This window comes from Pseudorasbora parva, chromosome 21 (assembly GCF_024679245.1).
Source record: "Pseudorasbora parva isolate DD20220531a chromosome 21, ASM2467924v1, whole genome shotgun sequence".
NCBI lineage: Eukaryota > Metazoa > Chordata > Actinopteri > Cypriniformes > Gobionidae > Pseudorasbora > Pseudorasbora parva.
This window is the reverse complement of record NC_090192.1, coordinates 35,174,500-35,194,426: the sequence shown is the minus strand read 5'-3', so window position 1 is coordinate 35,194,426 and position 19,927 is coordinate 35,174,500. Positions and strand designations below refer to the sequence as shown.

Sequence of the window (19,927 nt, the reverse complement as noted above, 5' to 3'; positions counted from 1 at the left end):
TAGTGTCAATTGCAATGATTGGGTCAGGTCACGTATCTGCTTTCGCTCAAGCTAAACGAGTTTATTTGGCTCACAAAGCATCACTGTGAAATCTTGCCTCGAGTTTTGCATGTTAATGAGTTTTTGTGAATCTAAAAGATGGCCCACATTACTTCTCACTGAATATGTGTCATGCAAAAACCATTTCAGGGGCAACTATCTATGCAAACAATGAAGCACCCATGGGATTTGACTCATACCAAACGGCTAGCTATGTTTCCCAGCGTCAAGCTGCATCCACATTACATTACCATTGCAACATTCCTGCCCACGTTTCCTCAGCTCCCCACGGTTAGGTCACTTTGAGTCTTTGAGGAAGCTGTCCTCCATAAAGGATACGTTAGTTGAGGAGATAAATGTGGTAAGATGCTCTAGGCCATAAGAGCACATTCCTTCACCTGCTAATCATGACCATTAATCACTCTGCCTGGCTCTCACTTTCCCATAGGCCACAGGCACACAGGTCAGGGCTAACGTTTGCAGCTTGCTGTAGGCACGCAGGTTAATGTGGATGCTTTTTTGCAAGGTAGTGTAAGGTTTAACATGGTTTCATAGTGCTCGCTCATCAGAAACTGTGAAAGGTAAATGACAGTATTCAATTAAATATTGTTAAATTACTGCAAAATAACTAAACAAAAGATTTGCCTTTTTTTTCTTAAGATAGACAGATAGACAGATAGACAGACAGATAGATAGATAGATAGATAGATAGATAGATAGATAGATAGATAGATAGATAGATAGATAGATAGATAGATAGATAGATAGATAGATAGATAGATAGATAGATAGATAGATAGATAGATAGATAGATAGATTAAGATTAAGATTAAAGAACAGCTGGCCTGTAGTTAATGAGTCACAGTCTGTAGTTTGTTGCACACTTGCATTGACAAACATCTGTTCACTCACTTCCGTACTCCATGATTAACTACATAAAATAATACATAAAACTACTCTTGAAATAATCGTCACAGAGGTACGAGTTCTGTCGCTGTTTGAATGCATGCTGAAACAGACAGTGTTCTTTCCATCAATACTCTAGTTATAGAAAAAAAATGCAGCGTGATCTTCAGTGCCTTGAGCTATTTGTGTTTACAGCCACTGACAGACCTGCATAAACAATTGCCATCTGTTTCTGTTGTTACTGACAGTGATGGAGAGACATTCTTCACAGCCAACACTGAAACAAACGCAAAATTCTCTCTTTAGACATGTTGCACGAACGAATGTTTGTGCCTAATTTTCTTGAGACTTTCCCTCCCACAACTAACAGCAGTTAAACAAGCAAAAAAGCACTGCGTCATCCACCACGAGCACAGACAATCCTCACAAATTATTCATGACTTATCGAGCCATTCACACCGATTAAATTAGGAGTCATTAATTTTCCAATTCCAAGTGAAAAACCACATTGCCTATGTGTCACAAGATGAAGAAGAGGATGATAACAGGAAATGGTGCAAGGATGGTGATGAGTGACAAAGAGACCACGAGAGAAAGAACCTGGCGGCAATGTTGGTAGGCGTCTGAAGACACAGAGGCGGAAGTCAACTGGGGGAGACCAACGGAGGCGAAGCCAATGGATCCCAGGGCACAGACGGAGCATCCCAGAGCGAGGAGGCCTAGGCAATCCTGCGGTGGGTCAGATTGCCCGAAGGTAAGGAGGAGCCTGCTGTTACCGTAATGGTGGAGGGAATAGAGCGTAGCTGTAGATCCTCAAGTGAAGTGATGAGTGACCATGGGTAAATTGCTGGGACTTGTCGAAAGGTAGAGGGTGCTGGTGAAGCTGAGGGTGGGAGAAGCCAAGGTGAAGCCGACCGGTCGATGGGCCGAGACAAAGCGAGGTGATCAGAGGACAGAGACGGAGCCAAAAGATCCACTCAATCAGGGTATGATGGTGGTAACTCGACCTACGGCTCAACATCAAAGCATTTCAATGTCATTTGAGAAGATGTGAAGGGCTGCAAACCTTCAGCAGTGGCGTGGCTGAAGAACTGTCTGATTAGACTCACTGGGGGGATCCTCCTCTTGGTGTTTCACGGTGGGTGGTATCTCTCTGCGGGAGGCCCACACGATTCCTCTGTGGTCACATGAGGTGAAACAGGCTCTGGGGCCGGCGGATTTCTGGACCGGGGTAAACACTCTCCAGCTAGTTCTAGAGAGTGATGATAATTTTTCCCCGATCCAGAACAATGACTTCAGGATCTCGTCGTTGAAGGGTCTGGTGACGGCAAGAAGACAAAAAAAAAAAAAAAAAAAACTAAATGGAAAAATTGCTCTTTAGCTCCGCCCACTACCATAAAGCACAGCGGATGCAACTGAGTCAATCTCTCTGCACTCTCAAAATACTTAAATGTTTGTACATGTAACCCCTCCTGTTCAAACCACCCGCTTCAAGCAGGACGCTTTAACAAAAAAGGCTGCAACCTCTAGCGTCAGTTACTAGAGCGTCTCTTGAGGTCAGAGGAGTGAGGTTTTACTTGCACACTGGCCTTTGTTACACTCACTCCCATCAGGGTCACGGCACCAATGTAACCCCGCCTGTTTGAACCTTATGTTGTAATGCAGTGCTTCATGGGATTATAGCTCTTTATCTCAGTATAATCATTGAGTACACAGTCTTGAACTTTTGTCTTTTTGTTTTATTTTTTATTTTTTAAGTTTATAGTGCTACGATTCACCTCCTAGCTGATTGGCTTGGTTCATGGCTTATAACTCTTTAACAAAGACTTTTATTTAAACATCCCTATCAGAAAAATATAAGGAAAAATACTGAAAAAAACTGCTACTGAAAAAGAAAATACACACAAAAAATATTTGTTTAAAGAAGAGTTAATGCTTTGCCTGCTTCTGAAACACCTATAAAATATATCTCTGTCTTATATATGCACTGCCGTGCTTACAAAATTAGAAATGAGAGCTAGAATAGTCTTTAGGAAATGTAAAATTGCCTTAAAAATGACTCAATGACATACAAAAAGAATGGCAAATATTGTGACTATTCAACATCTTGCCCAGCCTTAGAGTGGGTAAAAGAAGAGTCATCTTGCATTCTGCACACATCCTTGCTGCGAGGCATCACAACTCCGATAACAGAACAAAATGCCAGAATCACAGAGAGCATCACTCATTATATCTCGTGAATGCCCAATTGTACAAAATGATTCTATGATATCTCGCTGCAGCGATCAAAATTCTGTTTAATTGGAACAGACAGCAGCTCATATCTTTGGCTTTAGAGTTCCCTTGAAAATATAAAATATAAATAACAGATTTCAAGAACAGCACAATCCAAACTACCATTATACAGTATTATATAATTTCAGCTGTAAATGCATTAAAATCTAAATATGCAACATATTCAGAACTGCTGTAATTTCACAACTTTAAGAACTATCAATCCTGTTTTTGTCTTATCCTAACTTACTGTAGTAAGACATGGGGGTGTACTCATGTCACGATTCGATACAAATCGCAATCCTGAACTAACATTTTAAGCTGTCATTTGGTCATGTTACAGTGTAACCCTCCTGTGGGGCATGTTGTCACATTCCACTTTCATTCTTTCGGGGTAAATCAAGAAAAAAAGTATACACTTTATTAATAAAACAAAACCACATAATTTTACTAGACGTGTGTGAAATTAATGTGGGAAAAAATAAATACTCTGAACCACAAGTGGATTTACACACACTGAGAAAGTCAAAAAGCGTTCCCTACCGCTCTCCCCTACTGTGTCTATTAAAGGCTAAAGCTACAGTAACGTCTTCAGTCAGCTTGAGATCCTTTCCATCTAAACTGTTTATATCTCTTAAGCCTAGTTGTGAATGTTTTATCAACCGTAGGATAATCCCTCTCTCTTTTTTTTAGTTATGATGCTTTTAAATGACTGTAATTGCAAATCACGTTCCTATTTCTCAGATTTAAATGATATTTGATTGATATAATCAACTGTAAAGTCTCTTTTGCTTGTGAGGTCTGAATATAAAATGCTGAAATCATATCAAAACATAATACACAGGAGTCTCTTAAAGGGATAGTTCACCAAAAAAAAAAAAAAATACAATTCTGCAATCATTTATTCACCCTCAAGTTGTTCTAAACCTGTATGAATTTATTTCTTTTGCTGAACATATTTTGAAGAATGTGGGTAATCAAACAGTTGATGGAGCCCATTGACTTCCATAATATGCATGGGGAAATACTATGGAAGTCAACAGGGCCTATTAGCTGTTTAGTTACTGACATTCTTTGAAATATTGTATTTTGTGTTCAGCAGAAGAAATAAATTCATATAGGTTTGGAACAACTTGAGGATGACAGAAATATCATTTTTGGGATAACTATCCCTTTAATATACAGGACGTCAAAAAAAGAAAAAAATAATAATTCTGTAACACTTTAGTATGGGGAACACATATTCACTATTAACCATGACTTTTGCCTCAATAAACTCCTAATTTACTGCTTATTATTAATAGTTTTTGTAGCATTTAAATTTTAAGCATTAGGTAGGAATAAAGGGATGTAGAATAAGGCATTAATATGTGCTTTATAAGTACTAATAAACAGCTAATATCCTAGTAATATGCATGTTAATACGTTAATAACTGAACCCTAAAATAAAGTGTTACCGAAAATTCTGTCATTAATTACTCACCCTCATGTCGTTCCAAACCCGTAAGACCTTCGTTCATCTTTAGAGCACAAATTAAGAGTTTTTTTTTAATGAAATCCGAGAGTTTTTGGGCCACTTTATAGAAAGCAATTGAATTACCACATTCAAGGTCCAGAAAGGTAGGAAAGACATTGTTAAAATATTCTATGTCACTACTGATGTGAATAAATTATTGAATAAAGTCGCTATTTGTGTTTATTTGCACAAAAATAAATTCTCATCGCTTCATAAAATTAAGGGTGAACCGCTGGAGTCACATGGACTATTTTAACAATGTCTTAACTTTCTGGGCCTTGAAATTTGAAATTACGCTGCAGTCTATAGAGGGGTCAGAGAGCTCTCGGATTTCAGCAAAAATCATTATTTGTGTTCCGAAGATGAACAAAGGCCTTACAGGTTTTGGAACGACATGAAGGTGAGCCACATGGGATAGTGAATTGTCCATCATATACACACTTCAGTCTAGTAGTGATTAAAAATGTTTGTATGTTCATAAAACAACTTATGAAAACCAACAATTTGCCAATTGTGAGTATAAAAGCCCATTCATAGCTGAGCAAGGTTTACCTCTCATTATCTGCCCCTCCAATAAAAGTCATTGTAGATGATGCACTAATGTGGTTATTTGGTGTGGTTCTGATTCAGTTCTCATAAACATTAGCCTTCAGTAAGTGAAGCGATTGTGTAATGGTCCAGTACAAATATCAACACAGCCATGAGCAGACCGGATGTGGCCAAGAGATGCGCTGATTTTCACAAACAGATGATTCATTCTTTTTTTTGTGTGTGTGTGTGTGTGTGTATGTTATATTTTAAATGTTTGTCTTTGTAATCTTTTATCAAATTGTAAAACCATGCTCTATGAAATATTTCGGCTTTTTTTTCCTCTTAGCTTTACCAATTTAATAAAATCTCATAATACATTTTTTCCTTATTGGATATCTAATTTCACCTGGAAATGCATCAGATTACAAGAGTAAAATGAGTTGCTAATGGCGTTTTATAGCTTTAAACGTTACATCTGAGGAAATGCCTTTATTTAGCATAGTTTTCTCTTTCTGTTTTCACAGGTTGCAATTGAAGCAGCTGCATAATCACAGCCTGCATGCTAGAGGCATTTTAATCAACAAGAGTGATTCATGAGCATAAAGCTGACAAATACAATAGTGTGGGTCAGCATGTCTCACACACACACACACACACACACACACACACACACACACACACACACACACACACACACACACACACACACACACACACACACACACACACACACACACACACACACACACACACACACACACACACACACACACACACACACCTAACCATTAGCATCGTTTACTCTTAAACTTAAGGCATTTTAAAAGCAACTTTCTTCCTTTTGAAAAGCACTCAAGATATAGTCAGACAGAAAAAGCAATCTTTTCTTCTTCTTTTTCTCGAGACAGCTCACATACTTGACAGATGGTTCTGTCTCTGTTTTTCTCTCAGACAATACCACAGCCTTTTCCCTCCCTTTTTAAGGCTTTTCAGCTCCCAAAGTGCAGCGGATGACTTCAATATTAGAGCAGAAAAGTGGGGAATGAATCCAGCATGTTACACACCATCTGACTCATGTGTTGTTCTCGGTGTTGGGAACAATAGGCTACTTTGAAACTAAAGCTTGCCAAGGTAAGTAACTCTTTAAAAAAAAAAAAAAAAAAAAAAAAAAGTAATTCTTTTGACAAAGAAGTTAGCTACACTAAAGTTACTAAAACAAAATGTAGATAAATGAAAGCTTTTGTATAAGTTCTGCCACCAAGACATAATTGTTACGTCACTTCAACTTTTTTATCTATCCAATCACATTCTAATACTTGGGTATAAAAGATCAATACCTTCTCATGTCTAAGTTCGCAGATGCTGACGCTCCAATTCACCGCCATCCTCCCCACCACCTCCAAGTCAAATCCTTCCCTACGTCCACCCACCACCACCAGGATGGGCACTTCCATACCTCACGGGGGGGGGTCAGCTGCGCCTCTGCCTTTGTCTTCAGGCAGGATATGCAGAGTCCGGACCATCAGATTGTGAGCTATGGATGGGGCCTATGCCAAAGTACTTTATTACTTGCTGGGTTGTTAATAAATGGATATTTGTCACAGTATTTTCCCCAAGTCTTTCTGCTAGAACTACATTGCAGACATTTAAGTGAACTGAGTTTAAGTGAGTCTAAATTCAGCAAAACATGTCATCTGGATGGTGCACTTCTGTTCATTTGAGGTACCAATAAGCAGTGTAGGCAGTTATTAGGCAGTGTATATATGGGATATATTAGGCAGCAAGTGAAAATTTTGTCCTCAATGTTGATGTGTTAGAAAGCAGGAAAATGTCCAATTGTCCAAAAACGCTGACTAAGACGTGCATTATTGTTGACGAAACAAGACGACACTAAAATGTTTTGCATAAAATAAAAAGATAAATCTCTCTTCATTTCTGTCTAAAATCATCTCTACTTTTTCATCATGAGATAGAAAATTCAGCTGTTACGCCTTCAAATCAAAAAATAATTTTGCGCTGTTGCTAAAGTACAGGTGTTATACTCCTTTGACTGCGACATGAAACTGCAATGAGCAAGAACATGACACACATAGACACAAGCCAACACAAGCACAGACGACATGCTAGGTAAAAGGAAGAGGCTCGATATTTGGTCAAATTTTACGTACAATGATTGAAAAAAAAGTCAGAATGTGTCACTATAACTGACGTGAAGCACTGCGGGCAAAAAATATCAGGAAAAACACCACCAACTTTAAGCAACATCTAAAGGCTACCCACCCACACATTCAATTAAATGAACTTAAATCAATGTCTCCATAAGCTAATGCTGATTTAAGGCTAAAACTTACAAGGACATTTGGCACAAGTCTAAGACTAAGACTAAATTAAAAATAGGTAACAATATGACCACTATCAGTATCTATCAAAAGTTTTGGTGTAAACAGAATGAGAACATGGATCCATCATGCCTTTTTACCACTGTGTAGGCTGGTGGTGGTGGTGTAATGGTGTGGGGGATGTTTTCTTGGCACACTTTAGGCCCCTTAGTGCCAATTGGGCATTGTTTAAATACCACGGCCTACCTGAACATTGTTTCTGACCATGTCCATCCCTTTATGTCCACCATGTACCCATCCTCTGATGACTACTTCCAACAGGATAATTGGTATCCAACAGGATAATTTCAAATTGGTTTCTTGAACATGACAATGAGTTCACTGTACTAAAATGGCCCCCACACCAAATGGTCACCAAATCTCAAATGTGTGTGTGTGTGTGTCCTTAAAGGTGGGGTAAGTGTAATTTCAAAACTGTTTTAGAAAAAGGACTTGGGCCGATTGGAATAACAAACTTGTAGCCAGTCAGCAGGTAAGGGGCGTGTCTACTATTGATGGTGAGAAGAGAGGCTCAGTGCGCGTCATTATTCAAAACACAAGACACACATAACAGACATTAGCCGAGAACTAATATATGCTGGTTTTTGCTTGAATATGCTCGTGTGTCATGTTCGCTTGTTTGTCCATTTGCGATCATATTGTTGCTCACTTCAGCGATGATAAAGACCTGTTCATTTCCACACCTTACGGAGCATATATCTCCTCACTGTTTGTTTCACGCGTCAGCTCACAAAATGTGTCCGACAAGTAAGATAGGATACTCCTAATATATGTTTGTTTCCTCTTTTCATGATCTATATAATCCTAATCTGGTCATAATTGTAATATGTCATTAGTGGGACTGTCGTGCTTGTGTACTATCGAGTTGTCATGAGAACAGTTTGTGTTTTTGTGATGGAAGGGATGACTTTTTCATTGAATATTCGACCTGGATTAGTTACACACAGATTCTGCCATAGTTGTTGCCTGGGTTACGTATGTGTGGGGCGGAGCTATCAATATAGGGGCGAGACACTTGTTGGGGGTAGGGGCGTGTTTGTTTTGGTGATTTGAAATATCAGCAACGGTTACCAGAAAACACTTACCCCACCTTTAAGCTAAAGTAGTCAACAACAGTATTGAAAAGAAAACTAGTATCATATTATATAATAAAAGGACAATATCTTTATAAGTGTATCACTATTTTGCAAAAAGAACAATTTATCTGGCACAAAAAACTAAACAAAACAACAACAATTAAACATTATATAAAACATTTTTAATCATACAATTAATACAGATCATTAGGCTAGAAACACATTAATGTTCTGGAATTAAACCTAAAGAAGAAAAGCAGCTATTTTATAGTTAAAACAGGGATATTTGGTCTATTTATGGTCATGTCACAAGATGCCAGTGCATTACATAGCATGTCGTTCCAGAAAAAACCCATGTCCACCTTATTCTGCAGAGGTGAAAGTTAGTTATTTTCTTTGAATGTGTGATTCTTTCAATTATCAGCTAAACAGCTAGAAGGATCACAAAGTGCAGTAAAATACAGTAAAATGGTGTGCAACAAACCAGTGTGTTTATAATTACGGCAAAACATTAAAACAATATGATTACACCAGTTTGCAATATCACGCAGTATAATTTCACACTCATGTAATGTCGACATGAAAATGGAGCCTATACTTTCTTGATATGCACATGGTTTCAATTGTATGGAATCCATTAGTGCATATCATTCCAAAGAGAAAACAAAAATCGTTAATTTCCTAGAGTTCAGATTTATTTCTCAGAGGTTGCTCACTCATGAGAGCTGTTGGCATACAGTAAGTATATAGATCTGTAAAAGACCTCATCAATATATCTGAGCACCAGTTGAGGCATTGTTGAGACTAGACACGCTGAGATACCTATTCTTTTTCTCAGTAGAAAAGCAGAATATTCTGAGGAGTTTCTATTTGATCTCATATGTAGCTGTATCAAAGAACATCTGAGATGTCAAAGACCACATTTGGGATTTTTATTTTATTTTCTACAAGCAGCTATATTGTTTTTTAACACACATACGCACAGGCACCACACATGTGTGTATTCGTGTTTTATGGAGACTTTTATGTTGTACAATCTGTATCTTCTATCGCCCTACCTCAACCTACCCATCACAGACAACTTACTGAGTCTTTACATTCTCAAAAAGTATGACAGTATGATTTATAAGTTGTTTCCCTCATAGGAACCACAAAGTCAAGGATTTTGGATATTGCTGTTATTGTGGGTTAACTGGAACACACACACACACACACACACACACACACACACACACACACACACACACACACACACACACACACACACACACACACACACACACACACACACACACACACACACACACACACACACACGTGTATGCTCAGATAAACCCCAGGTATATACCGATATATATATAAAAATCTCACACATAAACAACATCAGCAACAGCAAAACACCCCTTTGCCATTCTAATGCATTATATCATGCTTGTGTGTTAGTCTCAAAAAGTCCATCAGCTAATTTGTTACATCCACAAGTAACTGCATTATTGAGCTGTTCCCATAAACATACACAAACACACACACACACACACACACACACACACACACACTGAACAAGGTGCAACAGCCCATGCATATAGTATGAGTGCCTTCAATGGCATTTGAGGATGAATAAACAGTCATGTGACAACAAGTAGCCACACACACACACACACAAACATAAACTAGAGGAGCGATATAACTTTCCCAGAGAGTGCCTCTAATTGCACGATGCATCAGATGCGAGACAACATCGAGCACCACCCATCCCTTACCATCAAATTACCCACACAATCTCTTTTTCACTTTCAATCACTCCACCACTCCCAATCTCATTCCCTCTCATGCCTTTCTATCTGTATTTTCCACTAACTTCAGACATCCATAATCCACATACCAATCCATCAATATGCATTTCTCTTCTGAAAGGGGGAACTTTGCAGAGAAAGCAAGGGATTTCTCTCTTACCTGCGTGCTTTCATAGATCCCCTTCCTCAATACGGAGCAATCTTTTACCCGATGCATCGACAGCTGCACAAGAGACAAGCAGTGTGTGAGAGGATGAAGATGCACACACACAGAGAGAGAGAGAGAGAGAGAGAGAGAGAGAGAGAGAGAGAGAGAGAGAGAGAGAGAGAGAGAGAGAGAGAGAGAGAGAGAGAGAGAGAGAGAGAGAGAGAGAGAGAGAGAGAGATCTAAATTATGGATGGAGAGTGAGGGTTCCCTTATGCCGGATATGGTGGAGTGTGAATCATCTCTGGCATGAATCAAACATAGTCCAGGAAAGAACGAGAGGTAGAGAGAGGGAGGGTAGCAGATAAATAGATGACTGAAAAGAAAGAGAATAGTGGGGAGAGGGCAGACGAGAGCATCGTCTTGAGGTAGCATACTCACTCTCAATTGCTCAGTCCAGACATCTTCACTGTTCATCTTCAGTTGTTTAATCAGTCTGATGGAGGGTAATAGTTCTGTATTGAACTGGTCAGTCAATAACAAATATTGTACATGCTTTCTTCTACCTTTGGTGAGAGACTGCAAGTAGTCCTGAAGGCACGGTTATAGCAAAACAACACAATAGAATAGGCAATCAGTGGCGTATTCATTGCATAAATATCCTCATTAAATAGACTGCAACAGTTTGAAAGTGTTTGGATTGGTCCGACTGTCATTACACCAAACATATACTCTACGCCGGTACATGAATGCAGACGCTAATAGCTATGCAAGAAAAAAAAATGTGTCAGACAACAATTTGCAAGGCACACATTATGGACAGTTTTCTCTTTCAGGTCAAGAGAAGAATGCAGAGTAAACTAGTTAAAATTGATATATTTTGCTACACTAACACATCCGGTTAAATGACCCACCGAAACTCCACTTTTTATGTTTTTAATAAATATTATGCCTTAAATATTGTTCTCTGGCCGCTTATACATAATTTAATAATCATGGAAGTATTTATCTGCTACAAAAACAACAAGATCTTCGTTAGAACACTTCCATTCAAACTACGCACGACTAAAACGTCCAACCTGGTCTTATAGGAAATGCGTACCTTTACACATTTTTTTGTGATTGTGAAGTGTGTAGAGGTATGCATTTTCTATGAGACCAGGTTGAAAGCGTCATCGTGTATGCAAAGGAATCGCAAAAATGGTGATAAACAGAAGTATTGGAATAAAAAACAAGACATAACATCCAACGTATGCGAGTGATAACTCACCAAATCAGTGAATCAATGGACTTTATTAGGATGCCAAACCCCTTGTTATGAATGTAGACGACAGTAAGCATTGTGCACTTCTCATTGTGAATGAATCTATGTAAGCAAAAGCCAATTTACATTTGTTTTTGTTGCTAATTAAGTGTATATATATATATATATATATATATATATATATATATATATATATATATATATATATATATATATATATATATATATATATATATATTAGGACCGGGACTCGATTAAAAAAAATGTATCTAATTAATTAGAGGCTTTGTAATTAATTAATCGAAATTAATCGCATTTTAATTGCATATAAATATTTGACCTGAGAACAATGAGAAGTAATTTTTCACATGTATTTTTAGTATACCATTGAATAATGACTGAATACATAAGCTTAATCAACAAAATATTGTTTATTTATTTCAGTCCAGCAGACCAGCGCAATGTTTGCCATTAAGTTTAGCAAAAGCATATTTGTGATATTTGAGGCTCGATGTGCTGCGGTGATACGCTAATTCCTTGTTGTATAGCTTGCACACAACCATGCTCTTGACGACGCTTCCATTCTTTCGTTTTTTAAAACAAAATTTCCCATCCACAGGGCTAAGCAAAGCGGTCTCATCAGCTTCTTCGTTCATGTTCACTCATGGTTTGTTGTTGTTGTGACTCCGGAGCGCTAGTTGGTGTTCCAGTATAATCGGTCCGTCAAAACTCATTCATTGAAAAACGTTCCGCGGTGCAAAAATAAGTGTGGTTAAAATGTTTTTTTTTTTTTTTGCGTAATTAATTAACGCGTTAAAGTCACGTAATTAATTAATCTTAATGTTAGTAACACCATACTAATACTGTGTTTGACTCCCTTTCGGGTGTTCTATTGGGTTGAGATCAGGTGACTGTGGGGGGCATTTTAGTACAGTGAACTCATTGTCATGTTCAAGAAACCAATTTGAATTGATACAAGCTTTGTGACATGGTGCATTATCCCGCTGGAAGTAGCCAACAGAGGATGGGTACATGGTGGTCATAAAGGGATGGACATGGTCAGAAACAATGCTCAGGTAGGCTGTGGCATTTAAACAATGCCCAATTGGCACTCAAGCGCCTAAAGTGTGCAAGAAATCATCCCCCACACCATTACACCACCACCACCAGCCTGCACAGTGGTAACTGTGGCATGATGGATCCATGTTCTCATTCTGTTTACGCCAAATTCTGACTCTACCATCTAAATGTCTCAAGAGAAATCGAGACTCATCAGACCAGGCAACATTTTTCCAGTCTTCACCTGTCCAAATTTGGTGAGCTCATGCAAATTGTAGCCTCTTTTTCCTATTAGTAGTGGAGATGAGTGGTACCCGGTGGGGTCTTCTGCTGTTGTAGCCCATCTGACTCAAGTTTGTGCGTGTTGTGGCTTCACAAATGCTTTGCTGCATACCACGGTTGTAACGAGTGGTTATTTCAGTCAAAGTTGCTCTTCTATCAGCTTCAACCAGTCAGCCCATTCTCCTCTGACCTTTAGCATCAACAAGGCATATATAATAATAATAATAATAATAAATATATATATAAAATGTTCCTAACAATATATATATTGTACCTATTATTAAATTCCACTAAATTCTGTCTTTATTATAGATGAATAATCATCAGATTTCAGAAACATGATTAAACCCACATATTCAACAGTACTGTGATCTCATTGTCCTAATACTGTATACGGAGTTTTCATATACACACAGACCAATATTTAAGCAAACAATACACACTAATAAGCATTAAACTTATGCCTGATGTAACTGTGCTACCTTTATAAGATGTATATTATATATTCATAAATGAATCAGACTTAGCAAAGGTTGAGAGAGAGATGACATTAGATCAGAGAGTGCTTTTGATTATTGCTTCAATCTGGTTCTGCATGCACAAATCAAAACACTAAACAGTTCCTTGTTTCCTTGGTTGTAGGTTTTAGATGGGACTGTCTTTTTGGTAGGATACAAGCTTGAAAACAGTCATTATTTTTGCACTTATCATTGGTGACAATAGGAACATTTTTGCTTTACATTGGTAACATCACAACTTTTAGTAAACACTATAAACTAAAGAGTTTCCAGAGAAAGGCGGGGTATTTAGGTAGGGATCCATATTTAATGACTTTTGCGGTTTTGAGACTCTTGTAAAGCAAGGCTATTTTAATTATGACTACAAAGAAAACAGTCCACTTTTTAATGAGGCATCTCTCATAAATTACTATTGTGACCATGCTCACACTCTTATAGGAACAGCTTGCCCCCAAAATAAAAATTCTTGATTTACTCATCATACTATTCCAAGTCCATATGACTTTCTTTCTTCTGCAAAACACAAAAGATGATATTAGATAGAATGGGTTCGCTTTTTTCCATTCAATGAAAGTACCAAAATGTTCCATTAAAACACCATACAAGCAGTCCACATAGCTCAGCTATATTCCTAAAACTTATAATAGTTTTATCTGAGGAGCGGACCACAACAATCCCGTGGGTGAACTTGAGCAATGTATGCTATTTTTCCCTTAAAGGGGACCTATTATGAGCCTGTTCACAATATGTAATATAAGTAGAGAAAGTGCCTGTAAAATATTTAGCTCAAAATACCCAACAGATAATTTATTATAGTTTGTCAAATTGCACCAAGTGAGTAACAACACCATGTTTGTGTGTGTCCCTTTAAATGCAAATGGCCTGCTAATCCTGGTCCTATTTCCAAAAGGCAGGGGTTGTACAGCTCATGCTTTGGATGCTCCAGTAACAACAAAACTGCAGAATGTCACGCAGGCAAAATGTCAGAAAATGTCAGTTGTGGTGTTCAGCCTCACGTTCGAATCGAAGTCTGACACTAATGGAGTTGGAGAGACTTTGGATGAAGTTACATAGTTTAGAATGCAACTGGATGTTTCTGAATTGGTGCCTATTTACGGAGGGTCTCTTTAAATAGCCTGCTTTGTTGGCAGAGGCTATTTGCACTAACTCCGCCCACTGTCATCTGGTTGGATCAGACTGAAGACACTGGATTGTTTACAGCTGCTGTAGTGTAGGGGTTTGGTGTGTGACACAAAGTTTTGATCCAAGTCGACCCGTGTTTGAATCCGCCGTTTGCCGAACTTGCTCTCCCTTTTCTCATCACGTAAAATGAAGAAAATATTTTGAAAAGTGGATATAAAGTGTCTAACGTGTATTTAATAATAAAGTTTTTATTAGATATGTTGGGGGGGGGGGGGGGGGCTTTATTGTCCTAATAATACTCATTTGATTTAACTGATTGAATATTAAGTACCTTATCATTCTAATCTAAAAATCTTCCAAAAACAACTCTTGTAAAAATCCAGCTGACCCTCGTTTGTGAAGCAGTCTGGCACATTTCCTTCATAAATGAAAATCAACAATGGTGTCCTCAGTGGCTCAGATGGCAGGAGTCTTTGGTGACTCAAATGTTTGTTGGTACACCTAATAACAGATCATTTGTAATGTTTTTCTTTTTCTTTTCTCCATCTGCTACAGTGAGGAAACTGAAATGGCGGAGTGTTGCGGCTCACTCAGGGCCAGATCTATGCTAATCACCATGAACAGGGTTTGTTTGGAGCGACTTTTTATGATCTATAGGGATTATAAAAAAAGGAGTGGGTGGATTTTTACCATTATAAGCTGGTTGTTTACAGTGACACACAATATGGACACACATGTGCTCAAACACCTGACAAGTGAATTTTGCATTATTACTTTAAGTGATGTAAACTTCACAGAAGGGAATGTTGATTTCCCATAACAACCAAATAATAGGCCTCATCATCATCATCATCATCATCATCACTATTCTGTATTCATTACGTCCATAATACTGGGACTCACTGGAGGAAAATCATGGTCCATTTTCACTGGATAGGCAGAAAATGTTACTTCCTTTGATCAAGTTAAACAAATAAATGGAAAAAAACACCTGACAGATATCAGTGAATAAGGTGTCCTGAAATATAACACTCATCTCTGTGACCGCCCTCAGCTATGAGAAAAAAGAAGAAGAAGAAAAAAAAAAAAAAATCTGCCAGATTCTTTGTTTAGAAGTGTGGTAGTTGAAGTGCAGTTTATTAAAGTTTAATGTCGTTTTCAGATGTCAGTTGTTTGTCTGCGAGAATGTTGTTGCTAGTGTTGCTTTTGACAACTTTGACAAAACTAACTGTGCTGCTGCTCTCCTGCTCCATCTCTGTTCACAATGTAGGGCGTTTTTTTGGAGAAAGGACGTAGCTAAATCTGGTTGAATGTTCAATTCACGATAAATCCACAAACACTAGACACTAAATAAATCTTGATCTCAGTTGTTTTCGAGATTTGATCAATTAGAGAGAACATCTTTGATCAAAATGATTTCTCTTGGAGTAACCAGTTGTGCTATAGTCTAGATGTACAGTCTTGTTCAAAATAATAGCAGTACAATGTGACTAACCAGAATAATCAAGGTTTTAAGTATATTTTTTATTGCTACGACTTTGCCCGTTTACTAGTGTGTTTTGGGTCATTGTCTTGTTGAAACAACCATTTCAAGGGCATGTCCTCTTCAGCATAGGGCAACATGACCTCTTTAAGTATTTTAACATATGCAAACTGATCCATGATCCCTGGTATGCGATAAATAGGCCCAACACCATAGAAGGAGAAACATGCCCATATCATGATGCTTGCACCTCCATGTTTCACTGTCTTCACTGTGTACTGTGGCTTGAATTCAGAGTTTGGGGGTCGTCTCACAAACTGCCTGTGGCCCTTGGACCCAAAAAGAACAATTTTACTCTCATCAGTCCACAAAATGTTCCTCCATTTCTCTTTAGGCCAGTTGATGTGTTCTTTGGCAAATTGTAACCTCTTCTGCACATGCCTTTTTTTTAACAGAGGGACTTTGCGGGGGATTCTTGAAAATAGATTAGCTTCACACAGACGTCTTCTAACTGTCACAGTACTTACAGGTAACTCCAGACTGTCTTTGATCATCCTGGAGGTGATCATTGGCTGAGCCTTTGCCATTCTGGTTATTCTTCTATCCATTTTGATGGTTGTCTTCCGTTTTCTTCCACGTCTCTCTGGTTTTGCTCTCCATTTTAAGGCATTGGAGATCATTTTAGCTGAACAGCCTATCATTTTTTGCACCTCTTTATAGGTTTTCCACTCTCTAATCAACTTTTTAATCAAAGTACGCTGTTCTTCTGAACAATGTCTTGAACGACCCATTTTCCTCAGCTTTCAAATGCATGTTCAACAAGTGTTGGCTTCATCCTTAAATAGGGGCCACCTGATTCACACCTGTTTCTTCACAAAATTGATGACCTCAGTGATTGAATGCCACACTGCTATTTTTTTGAACGCACCCCTTTCAACTAATTCAACTAATTGCCCAATTGCACAGCCTTAAGAGCGTGCATATCATGAATGCTGGGTCTCATTTGTTTTCTGACAATCTACTGAACCTACTGGTAACTTGTTTGCCACGTAGCAATAAAAAATATACGAAAAACCTTGATTATTCTGGTTAGTCACATTGTACTGCTATTATTTTAAACAATACTGTATGTGCTACCTCAAATACTATTTCTCAGTAAATAATTCAAAACCTGTGTTAAGATAAACAGGTCTTGAGGTGTTAAGACATTATTTATTAACACGGCATGAACTTTAATATGAAAGAAACCTGTGGTTTTAATGTCAGGTCTGAATTGTAAGAAACGTGAAATCCTCAGGACCAGAGATGAACAGACATTGCAGTGCATGCTTATGAATTAATTCCATGTAAATAAATGAGCACAGAGTAATAATGAAACTCTTCTTCTTCTGGATTCCTTCTGTTTTCTTCTCCTTGCTGGGTGTGATATGGCTCTGCTGAAGGATCTGAGAGAATCAGAGAGATTCAGACCATCCACTTCAAACGCTGGAGTGGAATGAGTGTTAGAAAGAGAGAGAACTGTATTAGCACCTGGTCGAAAGGTCAGACAGCCTGAAAGAAAGAAAGTCTGCTGCTCTTTTAGATGACTCTCTCCTCTCTTTGGAAGAATTCATCCTGGCTGACACTATTTTCACAAAACTTTCATACACAAGTGATTGCAGCTTCTTCTCAGTCGCTTTGTCACATTTCTTGAATCATCCTTAAGATTTGCAAACCAGCAAGCGCTTTTCTGATCTTAATCCCGTGCGAATCAGCCATGTCTGTAATTTGTAAAGTAAAAATTCCCCCGCAAATGACCTACCCTATTTCGCTGAACACTGAGGTCCTATGATAATAGTAGTCCCGTGCGAATCGACATCGCTGTGATTTAGCCAGGATTAGGAGGAAACTTATATAAAACTTTTTCATTATATGACACATTTCTATCTTTATCTTTCACGACGAATGGAGGCTGCATTCATAATGCACTCCTTTATGAATTCCCGTGCACCGTATGGATTACTTTCACTTTAGAATGAGCACCAATTTGGGAGCAAACTGATTGAATTGTGTGTTTAATATTAATATCAATGCTATTCTTAATGAAAAATATAACAACAGAACAGTACAATGACACGCTCAGTTCAGTTTTTAACTGTAGTGTCTGTTCTCTTACTGAATTAAATAATTTTTATTACTATAAAACAATCGAAACGGTATCGATACATATGACTGTTTATGATTTCAGGTATAACGAAAAAACATTTACAAGTCTTGACATCATATCCGGGAGATAAGTCAGTAAATTCAAGTAAAATCACAGGCATTGCTTATCCCGTGCGAATGCGCCACGCAAAATTTAGATGTGGGGACTGATTTCTAGATCACAGAGGTCCCCAGATAATATTAATCCCGTGCAAATAGGGCGTATGTCTATGATTTAAATAGGCTAATGCTTGAGTCTACAACTGGATCATTATTGCAGTGATTATGATGTTTTTTTTATCATGTTATTTGTTTGGCAAAAGTTATTTAACTCTGATTGATAGACACATCATGAGCATATTCCAGGATAACAATATCAAGATTCATCAGGATCAAATGATTGGGAGGGAATCATTTTCACACACCTCTGAGTCCAGACCTTACATCTATTTAGTCTTTGGGATGTGGTTGATTATTTGTTCATCTAGTGAACATCTGGTGACATCTCTCTTCATTAGTGAAATTCAAAATTCACCTCCGCAATTTATCAATTCAACCAGGCAAATAAAATAATACAAATTTATAGAAAATATGCTCGACAGTTTTGGCAACTAGTTCAACTATTTTGCATTTAATTACTTAATGGAATTTTAAGTCATTAAAGTTGCAATTTTCTACACTGATATGGCTAGGAACTACACACTCATTTCTGCGTAATAATCAGGAACTTTTCTGCTGTACCATGTGTGCAGCGTTTGCAATATTACAGCACCTGAAAATATTCCCCAGCACATTCCCTGTGTAAGGACATTGGCACTGTCCCAAATGGCACACTTCATGTGCACTTTCGGTCTTGTGGACTTACAATGGCCATTGCGTGCGTGTGTCTGTTAAGTCCACAAGACTGTAGGGGGTCCCTTAGTCATTTAAGCTTAAAGAAGGGTGCTCGTGAGCATCCCCTTTGCGGCTGCTATGCGCCCTCGATGCACACTTAAGCTGAGCCCGCAAGTTTGCGAGCTACGCAGAAGACTTCGGCAGTCAAAGTGGCATTACATCATGAAAGTGCGGACTCAGAGGAAGACCGTGAGGGTTTACGGTGCCATTTGGGACAGGGCCATTGTCACGTTGGTTATGTTTTCAGGCGCTGTGTGATATCATTGTGCTGCTGCACACATGGTGTGGCAGAACGCTCCTGGATTATTAAGCAGGAATGAGAATGTAGTTCCTAACCATATCGGTCTAGAAAAATTGCAACTTTGAATTTTCCATCAGTCTTCGTATACGATGCAACTATACTCATCACAACATGTAAATG

General features: G+C 38.2%; 1 protein-coding gene across 1 annotated transcript in view; it reads right to left on the bottom strand.

The window, feature by feature from the left end:
• The window catches only part of LOC137056245 (cadherin-18), a 331,361-nt gene extending 320,571 nt beyond the window's left edge, over window positions 1-10,790 (bottom strand). Inside the window, exon 1 of the mRNA XM_067430266.1 lies at window positions 10,695-10,790. The gene's annotated coding sequence lies outside the window, so the exon portion shown is untranslated. The remainder of the gene's footprint in view (window positions 1-10,694) is intronic.
• Between the last annotated feature and the right edge of the window lie 9,137 nt (window positions 10,791-19,927).